Source organism: Phocoena sinus, chromosome 13, assembly GCF_008692025.1.
Source record: "Phocoena sinus isolate mPhoSin1 chromosome 13, mPhoSin1.pri, whole genome shotgun sequence".
Taxonomy (NCBI): domain Eukaryota; kingdom Metazoa; phylum Chordata; class Mammalia; order Artiodactyla; family Phocoenidae; genus Phocoena; species Phocoena sinus.
Window position 1 is genome coordinate 38,560,031 of NC_045775.1, and position 18,196 is coordinate 38,578,226.

Genomic DNA, 18,196 nt, shown 5'->3' on the forward strand with positions numbered 1-18,196 from the left:
GATAGAGGGAAGTCCTGGCAGATGAAAGGAAAGAAAATCACTCCAGTTGAAAGGATCAGGGCTATCTTTTCTTCAAGAATACGAGGAAAGGATGAGAAGGTGTTGAGCAGGGTGGGGAGGCCGAGGGGCATGGGGGAGCGGGGTGGGGGAGATAGGTGAAGAGCTGGGCAACAACTTCGGGAGGTTCTTGCCGGTTTCCCTGTTTTTCTGGGGTGGGGGGAGATCTTTATAGCACATATCACCCCTGAATTATTTTTTTCCTTAAGAAATATAGCTTATTTATTTTATTTTTTAAATTTTTATTGAAGTATAGGTTGCTTTACAATGTTGTGTTAGTTTCTTCTGTACAGCAAAGTGAATCAGCTATACATATACATATATCACCTCTTTTTTGGATTTCCTTCCCATTTAGGTCACCACAGTGCACTAAGTAGAGTTCCCTGTGCTATACAGTATGTTCTCATTAGTTATCGATTTTATATATAATATCAATAATGGGTATGTGTCAATCCCAATCTCCCGATTCCTCCCACCACCACCCCCTTACCCCCTTGGTATCCATACATTTGTTCTCTACATCTGTGTCTTTATCTCTGGTTTGCAAATAAGATCATCTGTACCATTTTTCTAGATTCCACAAATATGCATTAATATATGATATTTGTTTTTCTCTGACTTCACTCTGTACGACATTCTCTAGGTCCATCCACGTCTCTACAAATGACCCAATTTCGTTCCTCTTTATGGCTGAGTAATATTCCGTTGTATATAGCACCACATTTTCTTTATCCATTCCTCTGTTGATGGACATTTAGGTTGCTTTCATGTCCTGGCTATTGTAAATAGTGCTGCTATGAGCACTGGGGTGTCACCCCTGAATTATTTATTTGCTACTTTACTCATATATGCTTTGTCTCACCCTACTCAGGAACTTTGTCCCTTTTGTTTACCACTATATCCTGAGCACCTCAAAAAATGCCTGGCACATTGTAAAATGCTTAGTAAATACTGGGCTAATGAATAAATGGCCCAGGTGAGGCAGTGGCTGTAGAAATTGAGACAAAAGGGCATTTAGTAAATATAATCAGCACGATGAAGTTCAAAGGGGTAGGGAAGTGTTACAGCTGTGAGGGAGTAGCCTGGAGGACTGCTCGCAGATTCTGGTGTGCTTAAGTGAATGAATGGTAATGTTATCAAAGAAGATAAAGAACAGATGGGAAGGAGCAGGTTTGCGGTCTTCTTAGTAGGTATTTGAGTTCTGATTTGGATATGTCAAGATTGGATTCAAGTGGAGATATCCAAAAGCACTTAGGTATGCAGATCGGGATCTCATTAAAGGTACACTCAGCCATCAAAATGGTTAGACCACCTAGTGTGCAGTAGAACGACTATGCACCAACTGAGGATCAGATCCTGGGACTCTCTTAAAAAGCCAACACAGAACCGATTTATAAAGGTTAACTGAAGAGAAATACAATCTGAGGGTTTATGGTCTTAGGTAAACTGGGGTGAGGGGTACGTTGGGGAGGAGGAAAAGGATGTAGTCCATAGAATCAACTGCAAAAGAGATCATATAAGAACGAAAAAGTGATCCTTGAACTCGATCATATGGATGTCACTGGTAGCCTTAAGAGAAGCACTTTCAGTGGGTTAGTAAGGAGTATAATTTAGCCTGTACTGGAAGCATGAATTGAAATAAGGATGAGAACTAGACAGGGTCTCATAGTCAACTTTGTTTTGTTCTGTCTGGAGGCGTTGTAATACGATCAGGGGTATGTCTAACACAGAAGTGTTGGGTAAATTTGTGAATGACGACAAGGCTTCTATAAGGCCAGATGGCCTGTCCTGGCGTCTGCACAATGCCTCAACTACGCTTTTATTCTTTCAGCCATTTCTAGGGCGGGGGCCCTTCCATACAAAGTGCAAGCAAAAAGTGGGAGACACTCCTCCATCTGATCATTGAGTCACGTTTGTGACAGCTGGGAGTGGGGATGGGAATGCTTGAATTAAACGAAGTGCCCAGGTTCCCGTGGATCTTGGAATTTAGGAACAGGGAGGCTCCTTGCTGGAGGGAGCTAGGGAGACTCATTCACAGTTTCCGACCGGGCACTCACGCCCTCCATTCAACATTTTTCCTTTCCTTTTCCCTAACAGAGTTGAAACCAGGGACAAAGCTTTCCTGCTTCTCCCACCTCAAGGTTGACCTTCCGCCCCCAAGCCCACCTCTGGACCTTCTCCGACCACGTGACCCTCTTCAGCCCCCGTGACTCGCCGCTGCCAACCCCTCCCCTCCGGCCGCAGCCCGCCTTATCCCGCCTCTCAAGCCCACGTGACCCCCTCTCTCCCACCTGACTGGCTCCTCCCTTTCCCCCGGGCCGGACCCGGCCGCCGTCGCAGCAGCCCGACTCCAAAATGGCAGCCGCGCACGGCGCGCACCCGAGCGGCCGGACCTCCCTGACTCCCGGGCCTCCCCGCTCTCGCTCCCTGCCTCCCTCCTTCGGCCCTCACCTACACGCCTTCGGATTGGCCGTTGGGAATCCCGCCCCTCCAGAGCCCCGTCTTCTATTGGTCACGGTAGGCTGCCCTTCAGAGAGGCGTGCCCCCGCCGCCCCCCGCCCCAGGAGGTATTTTCCATTCCGGTGGGGGTTGGGGGGAGGGGGGAGGGGAAAAGGGTGAAGAGGGGGAGGTGGCCGGGGAAAGGGGTGGGGGCTTGGCGGGGGCATCCGGCGGAGCTGGGGTCCCCGGACTCCGTCCGGAGGAAGCGAGACTGCGCCCGCTCGGGCAGTCGGAGGGAACTGGACGGGACCGGCGGGCGGGCGGGCGGACTCGCCCTCTCGGTGACTGCGCCGTCCGGGCCCGTCCTGCCTGGCCGCAGGTGCCCCTGGATGAGGCCGCCCCGCGCGCCCAGACCGGTGAGTGTCCCCGGTGGCCCGGCCCTTGAGTGCTCCCTGGCCCCCGCACAGCCGTTAGCGGCCGCCTCTTCGGCCCCCGGTGCTCGCGCCCGGCGCAGTCCGCCTCCGGCCGGCGCCTCCACACCCCGGGCGGAGGCAGCGCCGGCCCTCTGGCCGAGAAGAGGACGACGGGCGGGGGACGGCGGACCCGGGCCGCGAGCCCCGTGCAGACCGTGCGGCGCGTAGTGGGAGCTTGCGCTCAGTGGGCTCTTGATGCATTTCGTTGAATTGTTTTTCTGGTTGGAGGAACGTAGGGCCCCTAAGAGGAAGGGGGTCGCTCCGGGCTAGCCGGAGGGCGTTCGTGATCTGGGTCGTGGTGAATCGTGGGGGAGGTCACCGGAGACTGTGGGGCATTTGCGCGCGTTGCAGGGGAGGGGGCACCCGCCAAGTCACTTGGGGCTCTAAGGCTCCGATCCGGGGGTCCTCAAGGTCGACGAGAAGAGAGGTTCATCCGGAGATGATAGAGGGAACTGGGGAGCTTGGATGGGGGAAGTGACTGGAGCACCTCCGGAGTTTAACCCGAGGTGGAAAGGGATGCGCAGGCGGGCGCTGGAAGACCCTCTGCAACTACTTGGGGTCCTAAGATTCTTTGGTGCTGGGATTTGGGGATTCAAGCAGCTGAAGCGAAATGACTTTCTGGAGAGGGAGTTGCATTTAAAAAAGGATGCTCAGAAACAGTTTAAGCACACAACTTGCTTGGTTCTGAACTTTGAGAGGCCGGGGTATTGGAGTCACGAGGTGATTTCTGACATTTTCTTTCGGCATTCCAACCAAAAGGTGGACCTTGGCAGTTATCTTTTATTTTAAAAGGTATGTATGCGTTCGATGGTGTTTTACCAGTTACTAGTTTTGCTGGAAATTCGCAAACTGCACCTTGAAATTCTTGTAGGAGCTTCTCCATCTGCTGAAGATCCTTTCTTCAGGTCTCTCCATCCATAGCAGTGGCTTACTTCCAATTTAACGTTTAGACTGGACTGTATTATTACAGTTTGCTACTGGCTTTTATTCTAGAAGATTAATAAGTAATTCACATGCTTTCTTTCCCTTGCTTTTAATTGTTTCTTTACAAGGTCATGCAATTTTAACTTTTTAAAGTGTTGGACTGGGAAGATGTTGGTAAGCTAGCAGCTCTAGAAAGCAGTATGCAAATTTGGGAATCTTAATGTCAGATGCTTAATTTTAATAATCGTGTATTTGCATAATGCTCTTGAGAGTTGAGAACATAGAAAATGCATACCAGGGTTGGTCCACAGAATCCACCTCTGTGGCAGCCCACGGAGGTTCTTCATGTCACTGAGAAGAGGAAGCTAAGAATTGCACAGCTAGCTTTTTAATCTTTTCTTAATCATATATGTTATCTTACTAATTCCTCACAATTTGCAAAATAAAAGCTTTTTTTTTAAAGGGAGCACTTAAACATGTATGAGAAAATTTTGTAGATTGTATTTTCCCTTTGCTGTAAAATGTAATTCGTCAGAGAAAACATATCTGCAAAAAGGTGTTAATATATTCAGTTGGCACCTTCTTAGTTATTGAATAAATAATGGATAATTAAATTTTTTCTCCCTATTGTCCTTGAATTTTACTGTCCGTCTTTAGGGAGAATGTACTGGCACACAAAATAGTAGCCTAAAATATTGAAACCTAACACCTTTTAACATTATAATAGCTTTTACATTATGCACCTTCAGACTCATCTATGGCAAACCAGTGTTCAGGAAGGCTTTCTCCTATCACCTTTGTTTAGAATGGGCTGTTTTCTCCCATTGTAAAACTAAGGGAAAATAACGCTTAATGCCTGCAAAGTAGTGGTAATAACTAAACAGAATGAGAATGGGAAGCTTGGAAAAAAGATGTATGTGTATGAGTCACATTTCTTTTAGAGCTGGAAGAGTAGACCATGGATATGATTATGTTGCAGATCAGGAGACCGAGACCCAGACCAGTGGAAGGGACTAAAATTCTAGCTAGTGACCAGCCAGGATTGGTGGGCAGGTCTCTGAACTCTAGTCCAGGGTTTTTCTACTTTATGACATTCACATTGTTTATTTCTAAAGCATTCTAGTGCCAACTGTAAGTGGTTTTAGGATTATGGGTGATGTTGTTCCCTTCCAAGGATGGGGAAGTTTGGGTTGACTACTTTTATGCATGAAATGACATAAAGCAAGATGAGCTTTTATTGCACAGTTAAAAACAGTATGCTGCAGTGTTAGTGGAAGTGCTGATGTTCCCCTCTCATTGGGAAGAGACAGACTGTCATCTAGATTGAAGTATTAGATGAACTTCTTAGAGTAGGCTAGTGTGCTTTAAATTTTATGCTAAAAATTAATTGCTTAAAAATTTCTCAGAATTCAAAAGGCTCTAGTATTTTCAAGATAAATTATACAAAAATTATTATTTTAAGGAAGTGTGGGGGTTTTGTTATGTTAAAAGGGATTTTGGTACCTTTGCAAAGAGCAGTAGTAGAATTACATGGTACTTATGAAAACATGATTTTGATCATAGTTGTAGGAAAGACTGGATTTGTATAATTAAAGTTACGATCCTTGGCAAGTTATTTAACCATTATGTACCTAAGTTTCCTCACATGTAAAGTGAGGTTAATAAAAGTACCCACCTCAATAGGGTATTGGTGAGGATTAAAAGTGTTTCCTTAGCACAGAGAAAGGGTGCAACAAATATTAGACATTATTTGTCATGTTCATTAGGTATGTACAGGTACTTGTATGCTTATTTGTTTCCTTGCTGTTAACGAAGTCACTTTGTGGCTACAGAAAATTCCCAGATAAATACATGATCAGTATTTATCATATTTATTTTATAAATAACAGTCTGCTTTAAGGGGCACTTAGTGCAAATGATGCCCTCATTTATTATTTTTTTTTAGTCCTTACTCTGCTCACCTTGGACCTTGAATTAGGTGTACCTATCAAGGTAGAGTGAAGGTGGCTATTTTTCTGAATGTCATTGGGAGACCCTGTTGCAGTTTCATTATTCTAGAATTAAAATGTTAATAATTGATTTGCAGATATTCTACTGAAAATACAGTGAGTTCTGGAGTCCTACTGGTTAAACTTAGCTGAGGAAACCAGGGCTTTATAAGGTCTATTATTATTTGCAAACCCCTTCTCCCAGTGGAACCTTGAGAAAATCACTGAACCTTGTTTTCTGTTAAATGAACATTTTGATGACTTCATTCATTAAACTGTTAGGTTTTAGTGATAAAATTTGCTTAGCTCCAATTTTGTAACGTTTCTTTCTTTTTGATTTGCTATAGTCCAGGCCTAGTTAGTCTCAAGAACATGTGGTTTAGCAAATGTGCTTTATGGTGACAGTGGTGAATTTCTTCTCCTGGATATTCTGGAGTTCTTCCTTATCAGGTTCTGCAGTTGATTTTATAGCAGCTCGTCTTCCGTTTACGGTCCTCTTAACTTTTATTCAACCACGTTTTTGTGGTCTTTCCTTCTCACACATCTTTACCATCTGTACCTCCACGTAGCTTCTTACCAGCTGTCACACATGAGCTTACTTTTTTTTAGACCTCTTTTTTTTTAACATTAATTTCAGTTATTTTTAAAATGTATATCACATAATATTTAAAAATTGCCCTTATTTTTAGAGTTTCATTGAATTGAGCCCATTTTACAGGTTTGAGATTAAAATCAGAAACAGGTTATAGCTCAAAAGCATCTTTATTATGCCAGTAGTTGCTTTTTCCTATTTTGTTTTAGATCTCAGGCAGGCATTCTGTTGGTGGTACTTCAGATGATAAATACGTCCCTTTACTCTGAAGTAATGCTAACCAGCAGAGCTAAGAGAGTTACATGGCGCCATCAAAAGCTTCCAGTCATTTTTTTTCTTTCATTGATACAGAATTTTAATGTTTGAGAGTGACCAGCTCCTAATCTTCTTCTGATAAATTATTTTAATAAAGATTATGAAATTATTACAATTTGTTGGCCATTTTTGGCCTCATGACATGCTTTTAGGAATTCTGTAGAACTTAGACATGCAGACCTTTTCTTCATGTCTATTGCATAATCTAATTACATGAATAAAATATTTAATTAAATGTGATTTCAAAAGATACCGTAAATATCATGCTATAATAAAAACAACCAACCGTTGCTCAGTTTTTCATTAAGTTGATTTTCTTTATATATTTGAAAATAATAAACACATATATATGGAGTCTAAAAAAAATGGTTCTGAAGAACCTAGGGGCAGGACAGGAATGAAGACGCAGACATAGAGAATGGACTTGAGGACACGGGGAGGGGGAAGGGTAAGCTGGGACAAAGTGAGAGAGTGGCATGGACATATGTACGCTACCAAATGTAAAATAGCTAGTGGGAAGCAGCCGCATAGCACAGGGAGATCAGCTCCGTGCTTTGTGACCACCTAGAGGGGTGGGATAGGGAGGGTGGGAGGGAGGGAGATGCAAGAGGGAGGAGATATGGGGATATATGTATATATGTAGCTGATTCACTTTGTTATAAAGCAGAAAGTAACACACCATTGTAAAGCAATTATACTCCAATAAAGATGCTAAAAAAAAATTATGGCTTATGAATTGCCTGTTAGTCATATTGAAAATTCATGGGTACATGGACTGAGTAGATACAGACCATGCAAACTACTTTCTTAGCTTCAATGTAGATGTTAGAGAGTGAGAGTTAGAGATGTTAGAGAGTGAGATAGTCTAAATTATATTTAGAGGCTGAGTTGTGACCCAGGAAGGGGATCCAGAAGTCATGGAGATAACTTCCTTGAAGGCATTTATTGTAGTTACTGGCTGGCTACAAAGTCCTAGGAAGAACATGTTGAGTGTTGTGGGACATGGTTCTGAAAACAAGAATGATGCTGTACGTGAAAATAATTGTAAAAGGGGTTACCATTTTTGGACTGTTATGTTCCAGGCCAAGTGATTTGCAATCATTCTTTGATTTAATTTTCTTAACAGTTCTGAAAGGTGGGTGGCATTATCCAGTTTTATCAAAGAGGAAATTTGATTCAGGGAGGTTAAGTGACTTTCCCAAGTTGGCCAATATGTGGTACAATTGGGACTAAGGCCCTGGTCTTTTGATTGTTAACCCTAAACATTTCCGGGATATTAGGAGGCAGCTTTGAAAACTTGTAATCGTTTAATTTAGAGTTTATGAAATGTTGTTTTACTTCTTTGCTGTGGCAACTTTGGATGTCATTACCACAAGAGGTAGTATCTAGATATTTTGAGAGGATTTAGAGACATTCCTTAAATTCTTGATTGTTAAGGAAATCTAGGGATGTTTTGGTGTACAGTCTTAAACGCAGTGCTGGCTGCCCATAAAATGTTTCTCCTGTTGCCTTTATAAAATGCTGGATCATTAATGGGCATTAATAAGGGTAACATTAACAAAGAAAATAGTTTTCGGTGGGAAAAACTACAGAGTAGGCGTCCAGCGACCTGGGTTCTTCTACTGGTCTGAAAGACTGGTGTGAAAACATTAGGATAACATTGAAACAGCCTTAACGTTCTTGCTCTGGGAGTACGGGAAGGCCTGAGCTGTGTCTTAAGAGATGAGCAGGTGAGGAGAGGTTGTAGAGTTGTAAGCAGAGGGAGTACCAGTGTGTTAGGTGAATCACTGAGCTGTTATTTTTTGAACTGTAATTTCTTCAAATGTGAGTTAAAATATAAGAAAATATTTTACTTATAAGGGTAACTAACGTATTATATAGAAACTATTACACATATTTCGTATTTGTTGATTTTGGAATCCCCCAAAAATGAGGTTCTAAGAACCAAGTAAATGTGAAAGTGCTTTGTAAATTTTTAAGTGTTCTACCAGTAAGAGGCATAGAGGAATACTGATATTCTTGTGAAGGATGGACAAAGAGGATGCTGTGAAAACTTAGGTAGCAGGAAGAGAAAAGTACAAGAGGAGCAACAGCAGAAGTGGAGAAGAGAGGTGTTAGAAGGTGAAAGAAAGTATGTGAATAGATGGGAAGAAGATTGAGTTGTAGTTCTCTTTGTGCCTGTTGATCAAAAGGAGGGTTATAAGTCTGTAACTGAAGACTTTTAACATTAATTTATGGTAAGGAAAAAGCTTAGCAGGTAGTTGAAACATCTTATTCACTTCTCCATTTAGTCTACAGTGACCATGTTAACAAGGCTGTGAAAATAGGCTAATTGAGAGTTGGCTGTATTGTGATTGTTTCCTCACTTCTGTATAGGTTTAGCTAATGGCTTTAAATTGTATAAGGGTGCTCATTAAAATAAGCTGCACTGAGTTCCTGTTTATTCTAGATTTATTGAAAATAAAAGGGCATAGTGTGTTTAAGGAAAAGGGTGAGGTTTGATCTGTCAAAATGAGTGCAAAAGAAAATTAGGAAATCAGGGTAGAGCCAAAGTAGAATGGGAACAAAATGCCATAGTAGGAGTTAGGTTTTTGTGGGTTTTTTTGCTGTACACGGGCCTCTCACTGTTGTGGCCTCTCCCATTGCGGAGCACAGGCTCCGGACGTGCAGGCTCAGCGGCCATGGCTCACAGGCCCAGCCGCTCCGCGGCATGTGGCATCTTCCCGGACCAGGACACGACCCCGCGTCCCCTGCGTCGTCAGGCGGACTCTCAGCCACTGCGCCACCAGGGAAGCCTGGAGTTAGTATTTTTATTTTGTTTTATAGATGAGGAAGTGATACAAATAGTTTGGTCCTTTAAAAACTGATTATAGCTATAATGAAGAGTACAGGCTGGAGGAACAGAGAATTGAGACATTTATTCGTCAAGGAATATGTATGGCAGGGTGAGTGAATGAGGCATTTTCTGTGGCCTCTGGTAGGCAAATCACAGTCAAGGATGCCACTTAAGGCTCTGCCCTAGTTCAGGAACGAGATTATGATGGTCTGAATTAAGGAATTTGTAGCAGGGATAGAAACAAGACCACTGATTTCAGAGATATTTAGGAGTTTAAGTCCTCCAGACTTGGTTAGTGTTTGTAGGTGATAGAAGTTGAAGACGAGTCTAAGGTTCCTGACTTGGCAGGAGAATAATATGTGCAAGTTTGAGAGAAGGGGAATACTGAGTTTGCTTTCAGATAAGTAGTTACGCTCTTTAGATAAGTAATAACAAGATATCAGTTGGAAATAACGGGTCTAGCTCAGGAACGTGGTTAAGTTTATAGATGTGATTTGGAAGGCATAACGTTTGTAGTTGAAAGTTTTGAAATTAGACAAGTAATGACCATAATTCCTAAATAATAATGCATGCAGAACAAAAAGTAACTGCCAGTGCTGGCCCTAAGTTCAAGAGTGTAGACGTTTTAAACTATGTATTTTAAATTTTGCCCACCTCCAGTCAAACCCCCACCGCGTAGCTTTATAAAGAATATATAGAAATATTTGCTGCCAGAAATATTTTAGTGTCCTTGAAATAGTGTACCGCATCCTGTCTGGCCATCAGCATAACAGGGAATTTGTAGACAAATGCACTTCCTTATTCTTCACTTTAGTCTCTTTGGAATTCTCTTTGCTTCCTTGAGCTGGTGAGGTAGTCTGAACAGATTTTGAAGCCTGAAGGCTTTTTTCACCTTCTTTAAAATCTAGCCCAGATCAGCCCTATTCAGCCATCTCTTTGCCTCTTTCTCTCCTACTCCTACAGCCCTATGGAGCTCAAGGCTCTGGCAAATAAAATGGCACTCCAGGAAAGAAAAGTAAAAACAGCACAAGAGAAAGAACCTTGAAGAGGACTGTAATCTTTTCAGTTCTCCCCCAAAGGTTCTACTCTCTAAGCCAGGGGATGGAGTTGGTGAGTCATTAAGAAGTGATGTCCAAATTCAGTAAAATAAATACATCTATTGGGAGCAAGGTCTTCAAGTGCTGAGGGAATTTGGAAAGAATCTGAGGTGGTTTAGCACTTAGTGGAAAAGATGAGTTTTTGGTTCAGTTTTAAAGGAGGTAGAAAGACAAGGCTGTGCAGCAAAAGGTAACAATAACATTATTAAAGAGGGAGGGAAAACAGTATGTACCAAGGAAGTAGAAATTAAGAAAAAACAAAGGAACTGGCGAACAGGACTCTTTATCTAAAATGCATGGTTTGGGATGGAGTTAATGAGAAATTAGGGTTTTGTTAAATGATTGAAGACTAAAATTTGGAGTTAGTACTCCTTGAACACAGAGTAGAAAATTGAACATGAACAGAAGAGTATTGTAACATGATTTAAATAGCAATTAAGCAATTATGGAAGATGACAACTGTTATATATAGGTTATGATGTATATGGCACTGATTAATTTATATACCACCCAAATCCCTTATATTTTCTTTTTGTTTTCTTATTATGTACTTCTATACCTGTAGTTATCAAACTTTCCTGGGCATAAAGATTATATGAAGCTCTTGTTTGAAATATAGATTCATCCATGTTACATGTAACAAGTGTTTAGTTCCTTTCAGTTGCTGACTAGTGTTCCATTGTATGGATATACTGTAGTTTGTTTATTACTATTGTGGAAAGGGTTGTTCTAGTTTTCAACTGTTATGAGGAAAGCTGCTATGAACATTCTTGTATAGGCTTTTTGTGACGCATGTATTCTTTACTTGTGGGTGAATACCTAGAAGTGGAATTGCTGGGTATATGGGATAGGTGTGTTTAACATGAGAAATTAACAGAACAGTTTCCAATGTGGGTTTACCATTTTACACTCCTACCAGCAGTGTTCCCTCTTCCTTTCTTTTAGGGAGGAGTTTGGGTGCAATTGATGTTCTTCCTTAAATGTTTGTAGACTTCACCAGTGAAGCCATCTGGACCTGGAGTTTTCTTCGTGGAAAGGTTCTTAATTAAGGATTCAGTTTTTAAAAGAATAGGTCTAAGACTGTTCAGATTTTCTGTTTCTTTTTGTGTCTGTTTTGGTAATTTGTGTCTTTCAAGGAATTTGTCCACTTCATCTAACTTGTCAAATTTATCAGCTTGAAAATAAATTATATATTTTATGAAACAGTATTTCCTTTTAATGTGAGTAGGATATGTACTGATGTTCCCTTTTATTCCTGGATATTGGATTCATTTTCTCCTTTTCCCTCCTGATTAGTGTAGCTAGGGGTTATCAATTTCATCAGTCCTTTCATATAATCAACTTTTGGTTTTGTTGATTTTCTCTCTGGTTTATCTGTTTTCTATTTCATGATTTGAGCTCTTTTACTAATTCCTTACTTTCTCCATACTTGGGTTTAATTTGTTCTCCTTTTTCTAGCTTTTAAGGTGAAAGCTTAGGTCATTGATTTTTAATTTTTTTAAAAAATTATCAACACTTAAAGCTTATACATTTTCATTATCATTATATTCAAAATAGTTCCTAATTTCTCTTATAATTTTTCTTTGATTCATGGGTTGTTTCGAAGAGTTTTGCCAAATAATTTCCCAATATTTGGAATTTTCCAGGTGTTTTGTTACTGTGTTTTCATTTAATGCCATTGTGATCAGAGAACAAACTCTTAATAATTTCAATCCATTTAAGCTTTTTTTATTGTTTTATGGCCCAACACATGGTATATCTTGCTGAATGTTCAATGTGTACTTGAGAAGAATGTATATTCTCCTGTTGCTGGGTGGAATGCTCTCTAAATGTCAGTTAGGTTAGGTTGGTCTTTGTATATCTTCTATATTAGGTTAGGTTGGTCTTTGTATATCTTCTGTATTTTTACTAATTTTCTGCCTGCTTGTTCTATCAATTACTGAGAGAGCAGAGTTGAAGTTTTCACCTACAATTTTGGATTTCTCTGTTTCTCTTTTCAGTTCTATCAGATTTTGTTTCATGTTTCAAGCACTGTTAGAGCACTGTTAGGTGCATGCACATTTAGGATTGTTAAGTCTTGTTAATGAATTGGTCCCCATGTCATCATGAAATGTCCCTTTTTATTCCTCGTAATTTCCCTTGTTCTGAAGTCTCTGTGTCCTTTTGATTTTGCATGGTATATCTTCTTCCATCCTTTTACTTTTAACCTATCTGTATCGTTATATTTAAAGTGGGTTTCTTGTAAACAGCATGTAGTTGGGTCTTGCTTTTTTATCCAGTCTGACAATATCTCTTTTAATTTGGTGTGTTTACCAGCAATTGGCAAACTATGGCTGGCAGACCAAACTCTACCACTTGTTTATGTAAATAAAGTTTTATTGGGATGTAGTCAGGTTCATTCATTTACGTATTGTTTGTGGTTGCTTTTGTGCTACAGGTGGCAAGGTTAAGTAGCTGGGACAGAGACCAAAGCATAAAATATTTTCTGGTTCTTTATAGAAAAAGGTTGCCTACCACTAGCTTAGACCATTTACACTTAATGGAATTAAGGTTGGATTAAAATGTACTATCTTACTATTTGTTTACTATTTGTTCTTTTTTCCTTGGTTTCCTTGTCTTCTTTTGGACGGATTATTCTTTATGGTTCCATTTTATTTTTTCTGTTGGTTTATAACATTTCTCTTAAAAAAATTTTTAGTGGTAGTCCTTCTAGTTAATTAATAACAGTCTGCCATCAAATAATATTATACCACTTCATGAGTAATGCAAGAATTGTACATAATGTTACAATTTCTCCTTCCCATGTTTTGTGCTTTTTTGTCATACATTTTGATATGTGTGTTTTAACCCTGTTGCTGATCTTTTTGCTTTTGTCAGGCAGTTACCTTTTAGAACAATTAAAAATGAGAAAAATGTCTTTCTTATTTGTCTCATTTTAATCACTTCTTTAGATCTTCATTTCTTTGTGTAGATTCAAGTTTGTGTCTAATATCATATTCCTTTTGCTTGAAAAACTTCCTTTTATATTTCTTTTAGTGCAGCTTTCTCTCTCTTTCCCTCTGTCCCCACTTTGTCTCTCATTTTGCCTTCAGTTTTGGAACTTATTGTTAGTAGTTACAGAATTGTAGGTTTTCAGGTGTTTTTTCCCCCTTTGAGCACCTTAAAATGTTTTTCTCCATCTTCTCATTTGCATAGCTTCTGACAAGAACTCTGTGGTGATTTTTCTGTTTGTTTCCCCATATGTAATATGTGTTTTCCCTTTGGCTGCTTTTATGATTTTTCTCTTTATCACTGGTTTTCAGCAACTTTATTATGATGCTCCTTGGTATGGTTTTATTTGTGTTTATTCTTGGGGTTTATTGAACTTCTTAGATCTGTGGGTGTATTGTTTTCATCATATTTGTAAAATTTTTAGCCATCTAACTTCAAATTTTTGAATTCCCAAGTATTTTTCTCCTCAGACTCCAGTCCTGCATATGTTCATTCAGCCACTTAATATTAGTTCACAGATCACTGAAGTTCTCTCCATTTTTCTTCTAATCCCTTTTTCTTTTCTTTCAACATGAAAAGTTTGTTTCCCAGTCTTCAAGCACACTAATTTTTTTTTTTTGCGGTACACGGGCCTCTCACTGTTGCGGCCTCTCCCGTTCCGGAGCACAGGCTCCGGACGCGCAGGCTCAGCGGCCATGGCTCACGGGCCCAGCCGCTCCGCGCATGTGGGATCCTCCCAGACCAGGGCACAAACCCGGGTCCCCTGCATCGGCAGGCGGACTCTCAACCACTGTGCCACCAGGGAAGCCCCAAGCACACTAATTTTAAAAAATTCTCCTTTGTCTAATATGCTGTTATACCCATCAAGTTAAATTTTTATATCAGGTGTTTTTTTTTTTTAGTTCTAGAATTACTATTGATTTAAAAAAATAACTTCCACTTCCCTGTTAAGATTTTTTCTTTTTTTTCATTATGTCCATGTTTTCCTTTAAGCCTTTGAACTCTTTTCTATTAGCTATTTTGAAGTCCTTGTATTAAAATTCTCTTTATCCCTACCACTCCTGGATCCTGATTATAGGTTACCATTTCTTATTTTTTCATACATCTGGTAATTTCTTCTGGGGTTATGGTGTTGAATATTTGCCTTGATTTTTTTTTTTTTTTGTCTTCCTTTCTTGAGTATTAAGTTTTATTCTGGCAGGCAGTTGCTTTGTGGATCAGATTGATCTTTTGAGTTTTGTTTTCAGGGTTTTTTGGGTTTTGGTTTTGGGCAGTTCTAGAATAGCTTTCAGTTTAGGGCTAGTTTGGGCCCATTACTGAGGCATGCCCCTTCTTGTGTCTCACTTGATTGCCCCATGTGTTCATCAAGGTTTATTCATCCCAGCTGGTGGAAACTGAATGATCCTGGCCCTGTGTGAACTCTGGAAGTTGTTAGGCTTAGAGCTCCCTGGTATTTGTTATTTTCTTGAAGTTTTTCTTTGTCTAGCCTCATAGATTTACATAACACACACACGCAGATTGGTGTTTAGCCAGAAACTCAGGGAGACCTCTTCTGTAGATTGTTGAGCGTTTCTGTTTAGTTTCTTCCTTTATGGTAATATGCCCTGCAAATTCTAGTCGTCTCAGACTCCACAAATTCTGAGCTCTGTCACCTCATCTCAGTGAGACTGTTGGCTCTGTTTGGGTTCCCACTCCTTTTGTTGTAGTTCCAAACAGAAAGGTGGGGCAATCTTTGGGTTCACCTCATTTCTTTCCCTTTTTTCAGAGGTCATATTTCCATACTGCCTGTTACCTAGTGTCTGAAAATAATTGCTTTATGTTTTGTCTAGTTTTCTACTTGTTTGTGTCAGGAAGACAGTTTTGGACTTTGTTGGTCCCTTTTGCCTTCATTTTTGAAGGGTATTTATGCTGGATGTAGAAATTTAAGTTGGCAGTTCTTTTTTTTTTTTTTTTCTTGTAGCACTTTAAAGTCATGATTTCAATATTCTCTCATTTAAGTTGTTTCTGATGAGAAGTTAGTAGCCATTCTTACCATTGTTCACTTGTAATACGTCTTTCCCCCCACCTCTGGCTGCTTTAAAGATTTTCTCTTTATCTTTGGTTTTCAGCGATTTTATTTATTCTAGGACTAGATTAGCCCTAATACCAAGGCATGGCCTTTCTGAGATCTCTATCAAATGCATGTCATGTGCATTGAGGTCTCTCTACTCTAGCTGCCAGGAATTTGAACAACTCCCAGGTAGTTGTTCAGCTCATGCTCCATAGTTGCTCTTTCCCCAGATTTTGTTCTTTGACTCGCCGCATGCAGTTTTGCCTTGTGCACATGCAGCTTAGTCCCTAGGCAAAGGATTAGAAGATCTCTCTACAGGTTTTTGAAACTTTTTCTCTCCACAGCTCCCTTCTTTCTTGTATTCTGCTCCTTAAGTTGCATGCCTTCACTAGCCTCAGACTTGGAGCTCTATTTTCTCAACTCAGTGAAATATCTGTGTTCTTTGGGGGTTCCCCTTCCCTGTGGCACAAGCAGAAAGCCAGGGTGTTCGTGAGTCTTTGTTTCCCTTCTCTCCGAAATCACAGTCCTATGCTGCCTGTTGTCCAGCATCTGAAAATTATACTTAATATATATTGCCCCGTTTGATGGGCAATATGTATAAAATATTATTTTCAGATGTTGGACAACAGTCAACATAGGACTGCCTTTCACATCAGGAGGTCATAACTGGAAATGGGAGTGTAGAATTTCATTTTAATTTTTCTTCTTTTTAAAAACTTTTTTGCCTCACGGCTTGTGGGATCTTAGTTCCTGACCAGGGATTGAACCCAGGCCCTTGGCAGTGAAAGTGCAGAGTCCTAACCACTGGACCACTGGGGAATTCCCTAAAAACTTTTATAATTTTTGGTACAGTATATCATACCTTTTAGAGTATGGCTTCATTAAAAAAATAATGCCAGGGCTTCCCTGGTGGCGCAGCGGTTGGGAGTCCACCTGCCGATGCAGGGGACATGGGTTCGTGCCCTGGTCCGGGAAGATCCCACATGCTGCAGAGCGGCTGGGCCTGTGAGCCATGGCCGCTGAGCCTGCGCGTCCGGAGCCTGTGCAACGGGAGAGGCCACAACAGTGAGAGGCCCACGTACCGCAAAAAAAAAAAAAAAAGCCAGCTCATATTTTAATTTGCAAGCCATACAGAGAGCTACAAAGAAGAAAGTTCAAAAGAAAGAAAGAGAGAAAGCTCAATATCCCCAAACCCAGAGTTTACCATGGTTACCTTTATCATTTCAGATCTCATATTGCAAATATGCACATAGAAGAACAATTTATTTTTTAAATGGATTTATGCAGTTCATGCTATTTTTTTTTTTTTTTTGCGGTACGTGGGCCTCTCACTGCTGTGGCCTCTCCCGTTGCGGAGAACAGGCTCCGGACGCGCAGGCTCAGCGGCCATGGCTCACGGGCCCAGCCGCTCGGCGGCATGTGGGATCCTCCCAGACCGGGGCACGAACCCGCGTCCCCTGCATCGGCAGGCGGACTCTCAACCACTGCGCCACCAGGGAAGCCCCATGCTATTTTTAATTAAAAGCACTTAAATTTAATTAACGGGGTAAATTTATTAAACAGAAGGAACACTGGAAAAATGGCTCAACCACAGATAAGTGTTTATCTACTACAAGAGATATTTCCTAAAAGATTTTTCTCTAAGGTTATGAAATAAGATTATGGAAAAAGCCTAAGAGGTTAGAATCATTATGTCATAGTTGGCATGCTTCAGTAGGTCTCTCATATAAAAAAGAATCACGTGTTGGCAAATACCTGCTGTTGGTAGGAGAATAAATTGGTACAAATTTCTAAATGGCTATTTTAGCTCAAGCTGCTATAACAAAATACCATAAGCTTATGGTATTATAAACAACAGGTGGCTTACAAACAACAGAATTCATTTCTTACAGTTCTGGAGCCTTGAAGTTCGAGATTGGGATGCCAGCATGGCTGGGTTCTGGTGAGTCCCCTCATCAGGGTTGCAGACTGCAGACTTCTTGTATCCTCAAATGGCAGAAAGAGAGCTAGCTAGCTCTCTGACTGCTTCTTATAAGGGCCCTAATCCCATTCATGAGGGCTCCATCCTTGTGGTCTAATTATCTCCCAAAGGCCCCACTTCCAAATACCATCACATTGGGGATTAGATTTCAATATATGAATTTTGGGGAGATACAAATATTCAGTCTATTACAATGGCAATTTGGCAATATTCAGAATCCTTAAAAATGTTCACATCCTTTGCCCCAAATTTCATTTTTAGGAATTTATTATAAGCAACTAAGAGATGTGTACATTATGTGTACACATGAGTGTGTGTTATTCATTTCAGTGCTATTTATAATGTTGAAAAATTAGAAGCCTGTTAAATGATTAAATTATGATACAGCCATATAACCAAATACCATAAAAACATTATAAATTATGTTTTAAAAATTTTTTGTTTAGTATACTA

The 18,196-nt window shown here is 40.5% G+C and overlaps 1 protein-coding gene across 9 annotated transcripts in view; it reads left to right on the forward strand.

The window, feature by feature from the left end:
* Positions 1 to 2,406: 2,406 nt before the first annotated feature.
* SOCS5 (suppressor of cytokine signaling 5) overlaps positions 2,407 to 18,196 on the forward strand; it is a 59,935-nt gene continuing 44,145 nt past the window's right edge. For 4 of the 9 annotated variants that reach the window (XR_004352883.1, XM_032653057.1, XM_032653058.1 and 1 more), the window contains exon 1: positions 2,721 to 2,912. The gene's annotated coding sequence lies outside the window, so the exon portion shown is untranslated. Of the gene's footprint in view, positions 2,625 to 2,652; positions 2,913 to 3,454; positions 3,762 to 18,196 lie in introns of those variants that run through there. The other 5 variants (XM_032653062.1, XM_032653060.1, XM_032653059.1 and 2 more) reach the window with 5 other exon arrangements.